This window comes from Ursus arctos, unplaced genomic scaffold (assembly GCF_023065955.2).
Source record: "Ursus arctos isolate Adak ecotype North America unplaced genomic scaffold, UrsArc2.0 scaffold_1, whole genome shotgun sequence".
In the NCBI taxonomy this organism is placed as follows: Eukaryota; Metazoa; Chordata; class Mammalia; order Carnivora; family Ursidae; genus Ursus; species Ursus arctos.
Window position 1 is genome coordinate 39,216,359 of NW_026622763.1, and position 21,060 is coordinate 39,237,418.

The 21,060-nt window shown below is 40.9% G+C and overlaps 1 protein-coding gene across 6 annotated transcripts in view; it reads right to left on the bottom strand.

The window, feature by feature from the left end:
• The window catches only part of ACVR1 (activin A receptor type 1), a 128,835-nt gene that overhangs the window by 60,236 nt on the left and 47,539 nt on the right, over positions 1-21,060 (bottom strand). For 3 of the 6 annotated variants that reach the window (XM_026492754.4, XM_026492752.4, XM_026492755.4), the window contains one exon: positions 18,098-18,396. The exons of 2 other annotated variants lie outside the window; for them this stretch is intronic. The gene's annotated coding sequence lies outside the window, so the exon portion shown is untranslated. Of the gene's footprint in view, positions 1-6,150; positions 7,385-18,097; positions 18,397-21,060 lie in introns of those variants that run through there. One more of the 6 variants, XM_057317921.1, reaches the window with a different exon arrangement.

A 21,060-nucleotide genomic window follows, 5' to 3' on the forward strand; every position in this document is an offset into this window, starting at 1 on the left:
AACTTGAGTGACCCCTTTTACAGCTGTTATTATACGACTATGTCCATGTTCACATAGATCTTTCTACAGCTAGCCCCTGATCTGTGGTGTGTCAGTGCCGTCACAACCAGATACTGACTCCTCCATCATCATCTTGTCTCCATGACTTTGAACATAGCGCACTGCTGGTTCCCTCTGCCTCAACTGCCCTATCCACCCCACTCCGACTCACTCCCCTCCTCCTGTCATTCATGACCTCCCTCAAACAACGGCAAACATTTAGTGAAACAACTCCCCCCCCCCCCCCCCCGCCAGCAGTGATTCCAAGCCCGCAGCACTGGTCTACCACCACCTGAAACCCATTATTTGTCTATGTCAGTCTTGAGTACTACCTGCCTCTGAAAGAGGTACATGCATCCTAGGGTCATGCAAGAAAATTCGCTGACTTACGGGATGAAAATACAAATCTTCCTCTACTTATGATGGGGTCACATCCTGATAAACCCAACAGATGTTGAAAATATTCTAAGCTGAAAATGCATTTAATACAGCTAACCTACCAAACACCTAGCCCAGCCTAGCCTACCTTAAATGTGCTCAGAACACTTAAGTTAGCCTACAGTTGGGCAAAATCTTCTAACGCAAGGACTGTTTCATCATCAAGTGTTGAAAATCTCATGTGATATAGTGAATGCTGTACTGAAAGTGAAACACAGAATGGTTGTCTGGGGACAGAATGTTGGTCAGCATATCGGTTGTTCAGCCTCCTGATGCCAGGGCTGACTAGAAGCTGCAGCTCGCTGCCCCCGCCCAGTGTCAGGAGAGAAGAGCGTACCACATATCGCTAACCCAGGATCCAAAGATCCAAAGACCAAAGATCCAAAGACCAAAATTAGAAGTACAGTTCCTATTGAACGTTTATCACTTTCACACCATGGTAAAGTCAGAAACATTAAGTCGAACCATCGTAAGTCAGTGACTGTATGTACCAAAATTTGCATCTTATAAAAAAATTTTTAATCTAATAGAGCAGTAAGTAACTTGAGCCTTCATTTGGTGTGTCTCCGTTCCTATGACAGTCTAGTTCAAAAAGAGTCTTCCAGAAAGAGTGGGAATTACTAAAAAGGTAGATATGGTTTGCTTAGAGTACAGCCACGTACTATACTTTTGAGGGTCAATTTAAGAATGTTATGAAACAAGCCCTCCCTAAATTGCAAGTGTTCTAAAACCATTAAAGAAACCACAGATTGAATATATTATTAATGAAAGCACCAGAAAGAATAAGAAAATGGTGGAGCTTGTGGTATCTCTGTTCCTAGTGGTTCTTTGTCAATCACTTTATTAGGGGGCAAAAAAAAAGCAGTTAACATTCACTTCCATCTGACAAGACACAGGGTCCCCAAACTCAAGATTAAAAAATACTTGAAGGGCACGTGAGTGGCTGGATTGGCTGAACAGCCAACTTGTGACTTCAGCTCAGGTCATGATCTCGTGGGTCATGGGATCAAGCCCCTCGATGGGCTCTACACTCAGCATGGAGTCTCTCTCTCTCTCCCCCTTTCCCTCTGCCCCTCCCCCTGCTCACTATCTCTCTCTCAAATAAATAAATAAATCTTAAAAAAAAAAAAATACTGGGGCACCTGGGTGGCTCAGTCAGTTAAGTGTCTGACTCTTGATTTCGACTCAGGTCATGATCTTAGGGTCCTGGGATCAAGCCCCAAGTTGGGCTCTGTACTCAGCAGGGAGTCTGCTTGTCCCTCTGCCCCTCTCCACTGTTCTCTCTCTCTCAAGAAAAATAAAATCTTTTTAAAAATACTTAAAAAATGGATTTGCATCTAGTATCATAAACAATAAACATCCTGAATGACTTGAGGTTCTCATTAATGATAATACAACGTCATCACCACTAACAATACCTTAAATATTTCATCTTCAATCTTTTTTTAAATTTCTGTTGTATGTATGTTTTATCATACATAGTTTTTATTTTATATGAAACTTATAACCAACATACACATTAAGGGTACATGCTTTAAAAACTTTTTAACTGATGGGATATGTCATCAAAAGCCTTTGAAAACCACTGGACTACCTTGTCCTTATCCTTGAATTCCCAGTTCTTCTTTCCTTCCTTCCGACAACAACTATTAAGAGTCTACAATGTAGAAGACATCAGAAACTTAAAATGAGGGGCACCTGGGTGGCTCAGTCGGTTAAGCATCTGCCCTCGGCTCAGGTCATGATCTGAAGGCCCTGGGACTGAGCCCTGCTTCTCCCTCTCCTGCGCCCCCTGCTTGTGCTCTCTCTCTTGCTTGCTCTCTCAAATATATGAATAAAATCTTAAAAAAAAAAAACTTAAAATGATAAGATACCCAGATGTGGTCCTTACTATCCTGGGCCTTCCAAGACCTATGGTGGTGATCAAATAATCGTCCAAATGATTATACAATTAAAAACCAAATTAAGTGTCCGTTATAAAGACACACGGTTAAATAAGACCACTAACAAAATAACTGAGATTTTCTGGAGCATAGAAGAGCTTCCCCAGGAAGCCTATATCTAAATAGGAAGCCAAAAGATGAGTAGAAGGTACCAGAGAAAGGTAAGAGTGTGTGAGCGTACGTTCGTGTGCGTGTGCGTGTGCGTGTGTGTGTGTGTGTGTGTGTGTGTTGGGGTGGGTAGCACCCTGTGGTGGAGGATGGAATTTAACGAAAAAGGCACAGCTTCTCGGCTTCCACAGAGGTCCTGTGGCTAGGGGAAGCGTGGTGTCCTATGGCTTGACGACATATTTCAGAGGTGAAGGAAAAAGCCAGGCCAGGTCATAGGCAGCCTAGACAGAGGAGTTAAAGAGGGTGGAGAAACCCAAAAACGGTGGACGGACAGGCCAGGGCCAGAACCCTGGTAAGGCACAATAAGCCCAGGCAAGCCTTCCACTCACCTCTGGACATTCACTGCCAACCAGGCACCTTTCCCTTGGTTCTCACAACCAGTCCCTAAACATCCATTTTCCCAGGCACTCTTACCAGCCAGCTTCCTAGCTTTGGATACATGACGCTCCTCAAGACGACGCCCTTTTTTCACAGTCCAACCTGGCTAATCCCTATTCATCCTTCAAGTCTCCAAGACCACTTTCTTCTAGACCGTCCTTGCCTAAACCCTCATATGCCCTCATTACCCGCTCATATACCACTCTGTTAATTTTCATTCATAGCACTTATCATAATTAATAATTATGTACTCATACCTGTGTGTGCTTTTGAGTATCTGTCTCCTCACCAGACTGTAGATTCCATGGTAGCCAACTCTATAGTCTATTTGATCAATCGCTACCAAGTAGATGCACAATACTGTTAAATTCAAATTTTCCCCGAATTAATCAGCTCAATTTAAGTTTAAATTCTAAAGAATTAGCAATCACTCCCACGGCCCAACACACAAGCACATACACACCTGCAAAGAAACTGTAGGATTAAAATATTTATCATCTCTGTGACTTTAATCTCTACAATTTAGTTCAGGTACTAAGAAAACTCAGCAGTTAGTAAGCTTCAAGCTTTAAAATCAAAAATCCTTTCACTACTGAAAAAAAAACAAAAACCAAAAAACTAAAAGACAATCACCACTGACATTTTTCCTGTCACAAAACCAACAAAAGCCCATGCCCTAAAAGACATTTTAACAGATTACTATCATGCAAGCAAAATTTAAAACATTGATTTAGGCTCATAAATGGAAAACAGGGAAAAAAAGTTATAAATTCAGTCCCACAAACTAGTCTGTTTATAGGATAATTCAAATCCGCCAAAAAAGTCTTTGGAAAAATATGTCAGCATCACTACTGGTTGCCATTTAGTTCAGTGTCTGCAGAGTCTCTGCTGACCAGTTAATTCAGCTATTAAAGATGGTACCTCCAAAAGGAAAGGGGAAAAAGAACGTAGAAAGGAGAATGTTCTGGAATAAAATTCCTGGTCATATTTTAACTATAAAAAAATCAATGTGCTAAAGTCCCAAGTTGAAGCCCCAAGGATCTATTACCAATTTTAAAATATGCTTAAAATGAAAATACTGTTTTTAAAGGTAAATTTTCTACTATCCTGCTCTCAAGTGTTTTTGGCTAAGAAGTTTCAGATATAGGTTGACAAAAAAGAGGGACTGGTAGTGGGAAAAGAGAGTAGCACTAAATCAATAGTTCAGGGATGCCTTACTCCCGTGGCTTTCACATGGTTTGGTCTCAGAATAACTACATATTCTTAAAAAGTATTGAGGACGCTAAGCAGCTTGTCAATGTGCGCCGTATCTATCAGTATGTACTCTATTAGAAATTAAAACTGGAGAATTTGTTAATACTTTATTTGTTTTAAAACAATAAACATACTACCCTGTGTTTTATAAATTAAAAAAAAAAAAAACTATTATTTTCTCCAAAAAACGGAAGTAAGAAAAGTGGCATTATTTCCCATTTTTGTAAATCTCTATATGGTTAGCTTAGTAGAGAGCAACTGGATTCCCATATATGATTCTGCATTACATCTGTCACCATGTTGCACTGGGGTTAAAGTATGTATAGAAAATACGGCCTCAGGGCGCCTGGGTGGCACAGCGGTTAAGCGTCTGCCTTCGGCTCAGGGCGTGATCCCGGCGTTGTGGGATCGAGCCCCACATCAGGCTCCTCCGCTATGAGTCTGCTTCTTCCTCTCCCACTCCCCCTGCTTGTGTTCCCTCTCTCGCTGGCTGTCTCTGTCAAATAAATAAATAAAATCTTTAAAAAATAAAAATAAAAAAAAATACAGCCTCACACATATATGTCATTGGAGGAAGGACCTCGTGGAACTGCTGAGAAAGTCATGGAGAGTCCATGGGATTCTGGACATTTTGAAATCCACTGCCTTACTCTTTAAATGATCAGGGCTTCTACCATGCCATGTCAGATAACCAGATGGCACCTGATATTTTAAGATGCACATTTAACTGATACATGACAAAAATGTTACTGCTCTACAGGTTTAGAAATCTCATTAACTTCTCTAACATCAAAGAAGTCGACAAGTCTAATGGTCAAGGAAGGCATTAGACATTTTTTTTGAATGCAGGAATGATACTTTGCGCACACAATTAAATATTTCTTAAATGAGACATAAACCTATGATAAAAAAGTTCTCAACTGTTCATCTACTTTAGGTTGAACCAAAATCCTCATGCAAGGTTCTAAGGTCAAATGGCTAACTGAAAAATCATAGGCTATTGGGGATTACAGTCTATTATTTGAAGGGTTCAGAGTATAAATTCTTGCTTCTAGTATAGACCATCTCCTTCCTGTTCTTGGATAAGGCCTTCCATCCCTAGTAATTGATCTGTCTTTCCTTCAGACACAAAGAAAACAGCTATTCAGAAAAAGGGTTATGGACCTCCCATCTTAACTAAGGCACCCTCTTTAAATCAGCACCATCTCTCACCATGTCTCAGGACTATTCTTTTGGGAGATAGAACAGTCCCATGATATTCTACTACAAAAAGGTATATCACCAGGGCAGAACAGAACTGCTTTCCAAATCCCATGGTACTTTTTCAACTCCATTTATAGACCAGACTGATTTCCAGTTAAAGAGCTACCGTTTAGCTCAGTTTCTAACATGTGTGGGCTTGAGACCAAGTTTGGCACTTCTTTTGCTCATCACAATTTTACAGCTGGATAAAAACCATAGATACACTGCAATATATTACCCCCCCAAAAAATCAGAAAACATTTTGATATAAGAATTATATAAGAATATTGATATTATAGAAGAATAATCAAGAGTAGCTACAGAATAATCAAGAGTATAATACACTTCTATATCCAATTTTTGGAACTCATATTAAGCAATCTAGTCAATAATCCACTATTAGAATAAAGGATATTTCTAAAACCTAGACTTAAGAACAGATAACAACTTCTTATCTATAATGCTGGAGATAAAGGAAAAGTTGTAAGATAATTAAGATTCTTTCCCATCAGAAAATTCTACAAAATGTTCATTGTCTGGACAGCCTAACCTCATTTGGTTTGTCCATTTGTTTAACACATAATTTACTGAGTACTTATTCAAAAGGGACTTTCTTGATACTCTCCTCAATTCAACTTCTAACAATCTCCAAGTTAGAAAGAATCTTAAAAGACCAGCTTGGAGGTACCTGGGTTGGGCGTCCAGCTCTTGATTTCATCTCAGGTCATGATCTCGGGGTCCTGGGACAGTGCCCTGCATTGGGCTCCACACTCAGTGGGGAGTCTGCTGGAGGATTCTCTCTCTCCCACTTCCTCTGCCCCTCCCCCTGCTCACGCATGCTCTCTAAAGTAAATAAATAAATCTTCAAAAAACAAACAAAGAAACAGGTTGTACAGCTTCCCCCCCCCCATTTTGAATGACTTTTGCACCATCTACATGTGGGTTGTCACTACTTTTCCACAGTTTTCTTCTGTATATCTATGCTATGCTTTCCATAAGGAAAACAAATTCATTCACTTTAATATAAAAGGTAAAGAAAGGCAAAGCAAGGAAAAGAATTAAGAGTAATTCTGTTTTCTCTTGGTTATCTGTCAACATTAATCATTATCACCCAGCAGTAGTGGCACTTACCAACCAGCCGGACTAGAGATCAGAACCAGCTTAGAGATCAGAAGCATTTTCTCTTTCACCCTCTCCCTGAACACTCTAAAATAATACTTGCATTAATCCCATTCTACACATAAGAAAATGGGTGGGTAGAAGTAACTTGCTCAAGGACGCGAGGTGAAGCATAAGACTATCTGACCTGAGCTCAGGTCTTATTCAACCACCACTCACAGCCTTCGTGAGAGCAGCCGGCCACAGTTTAGCAACCTGCTTCTGTCATCCGTAAAATTGTGTCCTCATTTTCCTCTTACAAAATAACCTTTACTCAGAGTTACTTGGGCCACCTTTCAGTCACGCCCTCATTCCATCTCTCTAGCCTCAAAATTAATTTCATATGCTCTGCAACCTCAGATTATCTCCCCCACCCCTGAAAAAAAGACCTTGATGTGAAAGGAAAACCAAGCCACTCTGATATTGTTCATCATGTGGTTTCTACCTCCCATGCCCCTTCCCACTCTCCAGTCCTCTTGTAGCTCACATCTCAAAATAAAAACAGAAATGAGTGTAAGTCGGGCACATTTGTGTCTGTCTAGTAAGACAAATTCTAGACATAAAACTTTGAGGAAAGGTATACTTAAAACAATCACCTCCAAATAGGACAAAAATCGTCCATTATGTATCAACAATTCTGTCTCTTCTATGCTCAAAAGGCAGAGAGATAACCCAAGGGCAGCTTGCTCCAAACTACTTGGGCCTGTGGAAGGGGTGAAAAGAGACAGGAGCTGTCAGTTACAGCTGAAAAAAAAAAAAAAAAAAAAAAAGGCTAAACCAAAGCCATCATACCATATAAGTCAGGGTCTTTTCTCCAGTTCACAAATGACCTGTGAAATATTTTTAACACCACGCTGTGTCTGAACTGGCAATGTGTAAGTTGCCAGAGCTTGGTTTTATATAGACTTCACTGCTGCTGGAGGGTTTCTGGTGGGGTGTTACTTTCAGAATATTAGCATGTAATTTGATCTTCCGCGATAGATGAATACAAATAGCTTCTTGGACAAGTCCTATAGAACTGAAACCCAGCCCCTGGATCAGTTCATCCTGTAGTTAGAGGAAATAATTACAGATTATTTCGGGAAAGAAAGGGTTTTGACTGAAAGAGTTACACTACAAACATTCCAGCTGTGACAGATGGACCCAAGATAAGGCTTGGAAAGGAGGAGAAAAGAACAATATAATCTGTAAGGGGTGGGGATGGAGGGGAGATGAGGTTTAATTGAATGAAAACAAGTGAAAGGTTTCAGTGAGGCCAGCATGTAAGAACCAAAGAAGCCCCAGTAAATTTATTCTAATTGTTGTATACAGGATGAAACTGACTCTGCCGCACCCCTACCCGATCTACAGATAATAACTAAAAAGCTTCTGAGATTCTGATGTTGTGCACCCACTGCATGCCTTACTGGTATCTAAAGACTAGGTTTTATTTGGACACGCTTGACTAGATGGAAACTGTCCCTCATTTTCCACTTCATTCCCCCTGTATCAAATAGCTGTGGCTCTCCTGCTTTGTTTCAACTGATAGGACCCCATCATCTCCCAGCTGTTTTGTTATATTCTCCTAGGCATCTCAGGGCTCATGCCTCTCCCTCCAGTTCACAAACCGTGACTGGAACAATTTTTTTTTTAAACCTAGTAGTAGGAAGGACCCTGTTATTCCCCACCTCCATAACTCATGGATGCCTAACTATGGAGTCCACCTAAAATCCCACTTTCTCCCTAAGTCCTCAGTCAGATGCTGCCTCGGCCCTGTCTTCTCATTTCTAACTATGCCTGAAGTTTCCCCTTTCACCTAACAGTGCAGACTTTTCTACCCCGCCCACTACCAGACAAATGGTGTTTCGGGCACCTACCACCTGACACAACTGTCCCAATTCTAAGACTAACATGATTAACCTATAATAATTTAAAGGCGGGCGGGGGGGAGGGGATGAAATGAAAAAGATGTCAGCACCAGGGAGATATCTCTCTCTCTCTCTCTTTTTTTTTTTTTTTAATGGGAGACACTGGAGCATATTTCTGTGGAGGTATTAAAAAAAAAAAAAAAAAAAAAAAAAACCTCACCCTTTATACACTAGCTTGACCAAAGCCTTCCCTCTCATCCACATTACCTACACACTCAAGCCCATTCCTGCCTCAGATCTTCCCACCCCCACCCCTACATTATATTACCCTGCCATATCTTCTTTTTTTTTTTCCTTAGTAAGTTTTTACATTTTTTGTTTTTTTTAATAATTTTTATTTTGTTGTATTAGTCACCATACAGTACATCCCCAGTTTTTGATGCAATGTTCCATGACTCATTATTTGCATATAACACCCAGTGCCCCATGCAATACGTGCCCTCCTTAATACCCATCACCGGCCTATCCCAATTGCCCACCCCCCTCCCCTCTGAAGCCCTCAGTTCGTTTCCCAGAGTCCACAGTCTCTCATAGTACATTCCCCCTTCTGTTTACCCCCCCTTCATTCTTCCCTTCCTTCTCCTACCCTGCCATATCTTCTTGATAGCACTTAACACTGTGAAATCTGTTGCTGATTTATTAGTTCATTGATTTTTATTATGTTTCCCCCTCTCCCACTCCTCCTTCCCCACACATCAAAATATAAGTAGCAGGAGAGTAAAAATTCTACCTAGCTCATCGCTACGTCACCATGCCTGGCACCTACTAGGCACTCCACATAAATTAAAACACATTAACTTCTTAGTCTATGCTACACTTGGGTTTAGGTGGGGAGAGGGACGTGAGGTTTAAGGAACTGTATACAGGCTGGAGAGGAAATGACAGGGTGAGGGGAGTGCTCCTCCTCATCAATTTAATATGGTAGCAACCAGGTATTTGAGATAAATTAAAAGATACCATTTGTAACTTGGATTTCAGTTTTCAAGGGTGTCATCCAAGAGAAGCAGCCAAACCAAAAGACGGCTGGCAGACTCCGGGTATACCAGACAACTCCCTGGTGGACAATATCCCATTTGGAAAGGACTGCATGGATCTCTAGTTGCAGACACCAGCTGATCTGCCCAGAGCCATCCCCGGTGACCTCGGAGACAGCTTCTGTAGCTTGAAAATACATCTTCTACAAGTCAGAAATTGACATATCATCTCCTCCTCCCAGCCCCAGTCTTCTAACAGTTATTGATGCTATTTGGAAAGCCATGCTTCCATGCCTATTAATAACCTTCAGAAAGAACCCCAAGGAAGTGTCAAGAGAAAAATAGATCTGGCTGGTGGAAGCCAAAGACTCAATCAGAGTTACAATTAGCGATTAATATATTTGAACAAAAAGAAAGTTGTAACATCTTCTGTATCATATGTTATCTGTCCAGGAGGCTTAAAACAAAAGACTTTGCCAATGAATTCGAGAAATGTTTGATCAAGAACACTGGTCTTTACAGAGAGGAACACTTTCAAAAGACCTCTTTATCTACTTAAAAGGACCAGCACCAGCTACGAACTTTATCCACACATCAATGATCTCAGGGAATTTTGCCTACAAGGCTGATTTCATTAAACCTTTATAGTTATTTGCATCTTTATAAAGTTTCTTCACGTGACACCTCAAAGAGCAACTAAATCAACCTACTCTAAAATAATGGAATAACTAATTAACGATCTTCCGAAAGACTTTTCCTAGTGGTCGGTCTTTCCCCCCTACCCTCCCCCAACTAGAATGTGATTAATGGAATTCTCTCACAACTTCGCTTGAAATATGCTTTTGCCAGTGGAGCAGCTAAAGCAGAATCAGATAATTGTGGTATGACTCAACAAATGCACAGCTGTTCATTTAAATATATCCATCAAAAGTATAAATACGATCATGAGAAAGAAGATGAACTGTGTCCACAGGGTCAGTGTACAAGTTGAACGGGTTGGCACTGAAGTAACCACAACAGAAAACAAGAAGGGGAGATGCGGCTGGGAAAGATTCTGCACACCGGCTAGAAAGAGACCAGAACACCGATGTAACTGAAAAACCACCCGCCCAACCCACTCACTCACTGGCCTGAATAAGAAATTAATGACAAGTTAAAAGTAAAAATAAACGCGCTCTACGACATGGGGAGAGGGAAACGAATTCTAGGAAATGGCTGATGCCCCAAGTACTCTGAGGCAGAAAGCCCACAGGGCAGAAATGAGGAACCCAATCTGTTATTAAAAACAAAACAAAGACCCTAAGGCGGAGGAAAACAGGAGGAACAGGATTCTCTCTCCACACCCTTCCAAGACTGATTATGAAATCATGAAATGTAAGAATCCCTCCAATAGTCGCAAAGCAAATCATTGAAAAATACCACCCCACAGCAGGCCACATTGATTAGAGGCTCTGTGTACAGGAGGGTGCCCACCTGAACATGAGAAAACACAGAGAAGGTGAAAAGGGGCCAACGGAGTGCTGAGTAAGGAAAAAAGTGCCTAGTCAGCCCTGCAGACCCCATTCCCTCCTTGTTCCTCAGGGATGGGCCCAGAGCGCCGTCAGAACATGAGAAGCAAAGGCACTGAAAAGACATGGGAGCCTCTCCTCTTTTAATATGTAATTCAAAATAATAACAAATAAAATGAACATCTAATCCATAATGATGATTTCCAAGCTTTCCCTGAACTATCAGAATCAAGTTCTTACCAAAAAATCCTATCTCGGGCTGGGGGGAGCGGGGAGGCTGACTACTCAGTCATCTTGCTGGGAAACCACTCACGTTCTCCATATTTACAAACCTCTCTTACATTATCATAAGCGACAGCTTTTTCAACAACTACCACTGGACTCAGCCCCTAGTCCTCCCACATCTACCCTCTTCATCCTTCACAGAAAACTTTCTAGAAAGAGCAATCTACACAGCTCCTTCCACATCCTCCCTCTCCTCTATCCAGTCCACCACCAAAATAGCTCTTTGGATCAGTAAGGGAGCTTCTTCCGAACGTGGATTCTCAAGTCTCAACCCCAGAGATTCTGATTTGATTGACCTGAGGCCTAGGAACCCCCGAGCCCACAGCAATTCAGGTGGTTCTGAGAATGCTGAGGGTGGGCTCACTTGCCCGTTCTGCCGCATGGCGGTGCTGATGACCCCCTTCTGCCCCTGGGTTCCTCCCTGCTTGGGATTCAGAAGCTCCACTCTCTCTGCATCCTTACTTTTATGGTTTGGACCCTCTCAGTTTCCTTGGATGGAGTTTTCCTCTTCTGCGACTCATCCCTTAAATCTTAGTTTCCCACAGAGCCTCACATCTCAGCTCCCTCTTCTCACTCAAGATGGTACCCAATTCCCTAGCTTCAAGGCCCCTGAGCTGAGACTGGACCACCAGGCAGAGAATGCAATCACCTGTTCTTTACTCATATCCACCCCTCCCCCACCCCACTGAATCCTTATTACCTTCTCCTACCATATGTCCTGTCTTTTCACTGTTTATAAAATTTATTTTTAAAAAGTGTATTACAGACATTTCAAATTACATAGAAACTGAAAAGTATAAAAAAACCCTATTTTGACCTCCCAGTTTTCATTCTAAGCACCATCATACCAACAAGTTTCAAAAATAAGCCATCTCGTTTCCTCTATTCTGCCCATTTTCTTCCTGAGGTATTTTAATGAGAATCCCAGATGTCACATCATTTCACCCACAAATTCTCTCACAAGGACTTTTTCTAAATACAACTATAAAATCAACATCTCACCTAACAAAATTAAAAGTATTCCTCCTCCAAATATCATCTAAAAGCTAATCAGTGTTTACATTTGCCCAATTTTCAACTATAAACATCCCCTGCACTAAGCACCCCACCACCACCAAAAAAAATTGCAGGGAGAATGGGAACAGCATACCAATAAGATGTTGTTCTCATTGCTTTTCGGTTATTGTAACGAGTGGCTCAGTGTTAGGATTGTGGCAGTACTGAGAATACTCTGTGTATAATGTGGCAGAGAGCTAACGAGTTACTGTGGTACATTCAAATCCTATCATCTCCTGCTGTTCCGGAGATCCAGAATCCTCCGTGTGAAATCAAGGTAATACAGAGGAGGTTAAGGGAGAACCTTGTCACCTGATTTTGAATTGTAAGTATCAGTATGAACTCATGAAATATTTTATATGCAGTTATCCTCTGTCCACTAAAAGGCCTAGAAACAATGACCCACCCAGCAGCAGTAAGTATTCCTGGTGCTCAGAGAATGGTGTTAACACTACTTCCCTCTAAAAGAAAAAGAACGAGCTGAATTGAACTATGAGACTGCAATCACCAAATCCAGCCAGTAGGAAATTAGAGGTCAAATGGATGAGTTCTTCAACAGATATACCATACGGAAAGGAAAGGGCTGCAGGGGAACCTGAGGTTGAAGAGACTTAATAAGGCATAAAAAGATGTGCAAGACTCAGCTACAGTGGCTAGGTATGCACACACAGGTGATAAGACCATAAAGAAAGGCAATAGAGCAATTACTACAGAGGTCAAGAAAGCAGTGACTGACTTCTGGAGGGGGGGAGGGGCTATGTTTGGCATGGGACACACCAGGGGTTCGAGGGAGACTGCTATTATTCTGTCTCCTGATCTATGTGGTGGTCACAAAAAATAGTCACCTTACAATTAACCAGGCTATGTGCGCTTTGTATGGATATCTGCTTCTGTGTCTTATTTTACAGTAAAAAGATAAAAAGAAGACAAAAACAGAATGTGTGCCGTTAAAAAAAAAAAGGTGCAGACTAACACTCAGACACACACACACACACACTGAGGAAGTAATAACACTGTGTATCATGTATACACAAAAATCTGCCCAGATTTGTGTCACAAGTAAGTTTTTGCAATAAACTTCTGAAATTTCAACTTTTTTTTTTTAATATTTAATTTATTTATTTTTCAGAGAGAAAGACAGTACACAAGCAGGGGGAGCCTCAAGCAGGGAGGGAAGCAGGCTCCCCGCTGAGCAGGGAGCCAGATGCGGGACTCAATCCCAGGACCCTGGGATCATGACCTGAGCCGAAGGCAGACGTTTAACTGACTGAGCCACCCAGGCGTCCCACAAAATATCAACTATTTCTTATCTTCAAATAGGAAAACTGTTTTGTCCAGTTCCAAGTTTATTCACTTTTAATAGAGAAATAGGCATTGGTTACCTAGTCATAATCAGAAATCAAGTATTAAATAAAATTAACGCAACAGCTTATGATAAGTTGGTCCTTCCCCTCTCTTCCTTCAATTACATAAGTTTCATGGGTCAAGGATATAGAAAGATTGTAGAGTCCAAGCCAATGTTTCCCAAACACTGTGGAACATTATCATCCAACAAGAAAAATTAATATCATAAAGAAGTGAGCCCTTGCAAAGTATCTATACACATAACACAACCCCGATCGTAATATTAGCAGGTTTTCTTCTTAGAGGGAAGGATTGGTGGATATGATTATTTTAAAGTTCTTTTTTAAAAAAAAATAAAATAAAACCTCCACATGAAAATAGACATGAATATTCTGTAAAATATTATTAAAATTCTGTCAAAGGAAACTTAAAATAAATATGAAAATTTTGCAAAATGGTACTACCCCCATCACAAGAAAAAAAAAACCCATCCTGGGGCACCTCCGTGGCTCAGTCGGTTGAGCGTCTACCTTCGGCTCAGGTCATGATCTCAGCGCCCTGGGATCGAGTTCCACATCGGGCTCCCTGTTCAGCAGGGAGTCTGCTTCTCCCTCTCCCTCTGTGTGCGCTCTCTCTCTCAAACAAATAAAATCTTAAAAAAACAAAACAAAACAAACCCTGTGATCCTGATATACACATAGAGAGATCAATGAAACTAAACGGATATCCCAGAAATAGACCAAAGTGTATATGAGAATGTATGATACAAAAGAAATCAAAGGAGAAAAGCTGGGACTGAAAAGTTGGGACTGGTCAGTAAGATTGGAACAACTAGCCAATGTGACAGAGACCACTAATTTTCCACTAAAATTCCTTCTTGGCTGCTTCTTGGGTGCATGCTGACCTGCAGAGACTGCACTCCCCACTCTCCCCTGCAGCTAGATGTGCCCCAAGACTAAGTTCTCACCGACGGAAGTAGAAGTGGCATGCGTGCAAGTTCTGGTCACTTGCCCTGGACTTTCTCCTTTGTCCTTCGCACTAAGGGAGACCAGATACGGTGCAAGCCATCTATGACCGTGCGGATAACTACAGCGACAACTCAACAGAAGGAACATGAGTCTCAATACCTAGTGGACATGGGAGGCTCTGCTGACCTGGCTTGCTCACACGGGAACTGTTACATGAGGAAAAAATCAACTTCTACATTCTTTGAACTATAGTATATCCCTTGGTTACAGCAACTCAGCCTTATCCTAATTAAGAGAGCATCTAGAGAAAAATTAAGTTGGATTCGTACCTCACATTCCAGATAGATCAAAGATTTAAACCTGAAAACCGAACCACGTGACATCCAAGGAACCACGAGATAGGTTTTTAGCTCAGAAATGGAAAAGGTCTTTTAACTGTGATACAAAATCCTGAAGCCACAGAAAGTTTATCTACGTAGCTCTACAAGTCCTTGTGAACATCTGTTATACACCATCTCTTCCACTACAATGTAAGGTCCACGGAACAAGAACTGGGGTCGGTTTTCCTCACTATATATATACTACTGCCTACAACAAGTGCCTATTACATACGAGGCATTCCGTAAGTATCTGTTGAATGAATAAATTGGTAAATTTAAGTATACTAAGTTTTAAATAATCTGCACAGCAAATTAATTATTTTTGTACAAATGACAATATATAACATCAATTTTCACACTTAATTTTGTTAATGCACAAGAGCTCCTTTAAACTGATAATAGAAAGATCAATAACTCAATGGGAAAACAGACAAAGGGAGACACAACAGGAAATACAAATGGTCTTTAAAACATGAAAAGATGCTCAATGTCAATGAAAATAAAAATGCAAATTAAAGCTACATTAACCGTTTTTTCACGTATCCATTTGGCAAAGAAAAACACCTTTGACAATCATACTGTGATCAGCAAGGGTATGAGGGAGCAGTGTTCTCATCCAGGGCTGTTGAAATCTAAAACTTTGGGATGCCTGGGTGGCTTAGTCGGTTAAGCGTCTACCTTCAGCTCAGGTCATGATCCCAGGGTCCTAGGGTCCTAGGATCAAGTCCCACGTCAGGCTCCCTGCTTGGCAGGGAGACTTGCTTCTCTCTCTCCCCCCTGCTTGTGTTCTGTCTCCTTCTCTCTCTCTCAAATAAATAAATAAAATCTTAAAAAAAAAAAAGAAATCTAAAATTTTGCAAGCTCAATGAACAGAGTAATCTGGCAATAAATTTCTACCAAATTTAAAATGTGTGTAGCCTTTGACACAGCAATTCTTCAACTAAAAATGGATCCTACAGATATGCTGATGAACATGTTTGAAATGCTATCTGTACAAGGCTATATTCCCTCGAGCCTTGTTCATAATAATAAACAACAGACTAGAAGTCATCTAGGTGGCCAACAACATAGCACTGGTTAAAAAAATTATAGCATATGTCCACAGTGGAATACTAGGCATCCATTAAAAAAGAATGCAGTATTAATATGGAAGATCTTCCAAGAAATATTATTTTAGTGGAAAAAGGTACAAAACAGTGTATATTGTTACCATCGGGGTTAAAACACACACACACACACACACACACAGAGACACCTGGGTGGCTCAGTTGGTTAAGCATCTGCCTTCAGCTGAGGTCATGATCCCAGAGTCCTGGGATCGAGCCCCTCATCAGGCTCCCTGCTGGGCAGGGAGTCTGCTTCTTCCCCTCCCTCTGCCCCTTCCCCTGCTTGTATTCTCTCGCGGTCTCTCTGTCAAATAAATAAAATCTTTAAACACACACACACACACAAGAAACTGCAATAATCTATAGGTTATGTGCTGGTATATTATATATGCCCCGAAATCTCTGAAAGAATACACAAAAAAATTGGTAACAATGGTTGCCTCTAGGAAGAACAACTGGGCACTTAGGAGATGGGGAGGAGTAAAGCTTATTTTTTCCCTTTCGTACCTTTTTAACCTTACAAACAGTGATTATATCACCTTCCTAAAAATAAAAAATATTTTATAAAAAAAAAAAACAATACAAATATTCATCCCCAACCCCAAATATCTGAAAACTTCTCTGGCGATTCGCACTGTCAAACACACTAGGGAACTACTGAGCTGAATAATTTTAACCCTGTTTCATAATTAAGAATCACAGGGTTAGCAATTAACAAACACCATCATCTCTTCCTCCACCAAATAAATACATATGCGAAATAAAGTCAGTCTCTTAATTCCATCCCTGTTATTCATTACTTCCTCTTAAAACTAATTCAACTTCATGCCACCTTAAATGGGCATGAAAATCTCTCAAAATGCTCCAAGGATGGTAGCCAGAACCAACAACTATACTAATATATTAACATAGCCTAGTGCCAAAGAAGTTCCTTCTAGGCACCCAGAAGATGAAAATTTGACATAACTGACACCTGGGCAACAGCCCAAAGCTGTGCATCACCTGCCTTGGAAAATAGAAACTCACATCATGAGACTAGAAAGTCCAATGTCAACAGCCGTGGCTTTTGTTTTCTCCCTCATGTGAAAGGTCTCCCCCCGCATCCCCCGTTAAATTATAGGCTAACCTCTCACTTGAGGACTGGTTATTATGTTACAGCCTTATAAGGAACACTAAGCAGTCATTATTTAGACTGAGATTCTGCTTAAAAGGGAAAATGCCCGCAACTCATCAAGTGGAAGGAAAAAGCAAGTTGTAAAACAAAATGTGTAGTCATTTTTTAAACATAATTAATATGCAGATTTTATTTGTAATACGGTAAGATTTGTGAGTGGAAAACTATGTGTTCCAAATTATTAGCTATGGGTAAAAGAGGAAGGACAGGGAGGAAATTTTACCTGTTTATATGTCTGTACTTTATATTGTTTTGTACTATTTGAAATTAAATAATCGAGGGGTGCCTGGGTGGTTCATTCGGTTAAGCGGCGGACTTTGCCTCGGGTCATGAACTTGGGGTCCTGGAACTGAGCCACATGGGGGTCCCTGCTAAGCAGGGAGTCTGCTTCTCCCTCTCCCTCTGCTCCTGCTCTCTCTCAAATAAAAAAATAAAATCTTTGAAGAGAAAAAAAAGAAAAGAAAAGAGAAAAGAGAAAAGAGAAAAGAGAGAAGAGAAGAGAAGAGAAGAGAAGAGAAGAGAAGAAAAGAGGCCCTCTAAGGGGAAAAGAATGGCAGAAGTACTTTATATTTAGGGAAATATTGATAGTATTTGAATAAACCGGCCAATGGTAAAGAATAACTAAGCAGTTCCACCCCAAAGACAGAGAGAGAGAGAAAGAGAAGCCCACCTTCAAGGCAATGCAAGAATTAAGAATGATTACACTAGAGTTCTACCCTTTTTTACACCAGATTCATATAAACCAACGAAATAATCACTGTGGCTAAGAATTTACCGTGTAGATTTGCTCTCTGCCAAAGAGCATTAACAGAGGTGATTTGTTGCAATGGCTCTAGGGCTGGCTCTGGCAAGGCTGCTCGGAGGGCTCCTGGGTAAGCTGACTCAGCCACCTTAGAGCCGGCGCCCCGTCATGTCTTCCCACAGTCCTCAGGCAGTGCGTGTGCTCTGCTTCAGAGCTCTGCTCGCTCGTTCACCGTTCACCGGAGACGAGGGGAGTGGGAGGCGCTCCTGGAGTCATGAGAAGTTCCCCAGTAGTTCTGCTCTGGCAACGCGAGGCTCGCAAGCGGCTCAGGGCTGCAGAGGGCAAGAAGGAAAACGAGCTAAGCAGAAGAAAATTCTGCAGTTGTGAATGTGCAGGCTAAAGGAAGCGCACACTTGACGAGCCTTTCCCTGGGGACCACGAAACTTAAGGCCAATTCACAATCGAGGCAACTATGGAGGGGTTGAAAAACAAGGACACGCAGTATGTTGAGGTCACAGATTCATGCTGGTCTCTAAATAAGTCTTCTAAGTGACACAAAACTCAGTGAGATCTGCAGTTGGTAAATTTCAAAATCAAGTTCCTTTAAAGCCATAGACCATGGACTCCAGCCAATTACAAAAACAAACCAAAAACAATGGCTTGCATGTATTAATTATAGATACTTGGTTAAAAACAAAAAACATTCAACCAGTACACAAGTATAGACTGAAAGTCTCTCTCCAGACCCCTGGTCCTCCTACTAGAGACACCCCAGTGCACCAGAGGAACTTCTGTATCCCACCCAGAAATGATCTGGTTTAGGTCCACTTTCAACCAGCATTCTCAGTTGTAGATGAACTAGTTCAAAGGCTCATAAAACAATGGTGGGGAAGGAGCACTACGCGGAAGGGAAGGGGCTCTAGATAACTAACAAAAAACAAAAAGCCACCCAAGCTCCCCTTTCCTTTAGGAAGACTTTAAAAACATCAACATCTGCCAAAGGAAGAGGAAATTTTTATTAAAACCAAACTTTTCCATTCAAATAAGTCACACAAAACACTGAAGAATTTACTCCTTTCAAAAAACAGCATTTTTTTAACCTTGAGCAACAGTTTGCCAAGAAAACGTTCATGTAAATAAACTTAAACAGAAAACAAACCCAAAATACAACATTCCTAATTAATTATGAAACTCAAGGGACATGCTTTACGAATAGTATCAAACCTTTCCTTGCTTCAGTTTAAATTAAGGCTCATTATCAATTTGAAAAGACAGTCTAGACAGGTAAAAGGCACACTAAAAATAAGACAACAACAATATCCTCCCCCCCCACAGAAAGGTCAACCAGAAATTTCACATTTGCAGCAATCATTTAGTGAAGCTAGAGAGTAAAAACCCATTTCTAGAGTGGACATCCTTAAAAACAAACTCATTAACTAAGCAGCATCCACAGCCTTGAGTTTCAGAATAAACTGCTAAAATCCTGATATTTTCGGAGAGGCGGGGACCACAGAAATTTGGTGGATTGACACTAAGGTTGCTTTCCACTTTGCCAAATCTATGTTTTAGTGGGGGCCACTGCTAAGCTGCCCTGCCCAGGACTTACCAAGTTACAGGTACTGTCTGGGAGGGAGCTCTAGAGAAAGCAAGAAAATAAGGAAACACTAGTGCATATTTCTCTGATTCTTTCAAAAAAAGAATCATCAGAAAAACTGTCAGAATTTGACTTTTTAATTACAAAGGTGCTTCTATACCCTTTCCAACCTCCAGCCCTATGACCTTCACTGCATGGAATTCCTTCAAGACCATGCTCTCCTGCCTCTGTTCAGCCTTCTTTAATGATTCTTCTCTTTTCCAGATCTTTCCATCCTCACTCCTCTGGCATTTCTATTCTATATGACTCAACCTGGCACTTCATCCTCTGCCTTGAACTAGGTTTGTCTCAAAACCTATTTAAAAGTAGGAACGGATCACGTATTATCCTTGTACTGTATCATTTCTTCCCAGTACCTAACAGATAGCTGGTGCTCAAGGTTAGTGGATGCAACTCGAGCCTTCAAATTCAACATAACTGAATATTGGGTTTAGAATTCATCAGGTTCTCAAATAACCCATGGACTGAAGTCAAAACTGTGGTGTACTACAAGGAAGAACAGGTTGGTGAAAAGGGAGCCAAGGTATCTGGAGCAAATTCCAGACGCTCAACTCTTCAAACGTTCTACACAGGACCCATCTCCACACAAACACACTTCATGCCAATAAGCAAGCTTGGCAGGTCCCGAAACGTAGTGGAAAGCAGTTATGTTCAAACCCCAAGAACAGTGAAAAAATAAAAACAAACCAGAAGAGCCGTGCACCAACTAAAATCAGTGTTGTAAAATAGCTATCGATGTAGCAAACTCCAGCAACTTGTCCCAAAACTTTCAAAGAGCTGAGTTGTTTCTCAAACCATAGCCAACTCCTTTGTTTGGCTTACTGGGGTTTAATTATTGGCAGCTAACAAGGCTGTATGAAAACCTGACCCTTTATAAAGGTTAGAGGCACATTCCTCTCAAGTGGTGGAGAGTAAGGGTAAGGAAGGGGGAAAAAGAGAAAACAAGAAAAGTTCTTACTCCAAGTGGGGGTTTAACAGGGCAGTGTATTCTTCTTTAATCTAATTTAAAAGAACATGCAAACGTTTCTCAAAAGTTACTGTAATATGATGGGACCTGAGTAACAGGCAAGCATAAAAGGTACTTAAAATCAAACAAGTTCTTGGCAGTCAACAATGCAGCTAAGCAACAGGAAGAAAAAAAAATTCAGGGCAGGTTTTCTCAACTATTTAATTATAACTGTATCCTTGGCCTCTAGAAATTGTAGCTTCCAAATACTGCAAATTTCAAGACAGCACCCTTCGTACAAAGATGGATGTTAATGACACTTATCGTAAGGATCATTTTACAATATACACAAATATCGAATCATTGTGTTATATACCTGAACCTAAGATATTGTTA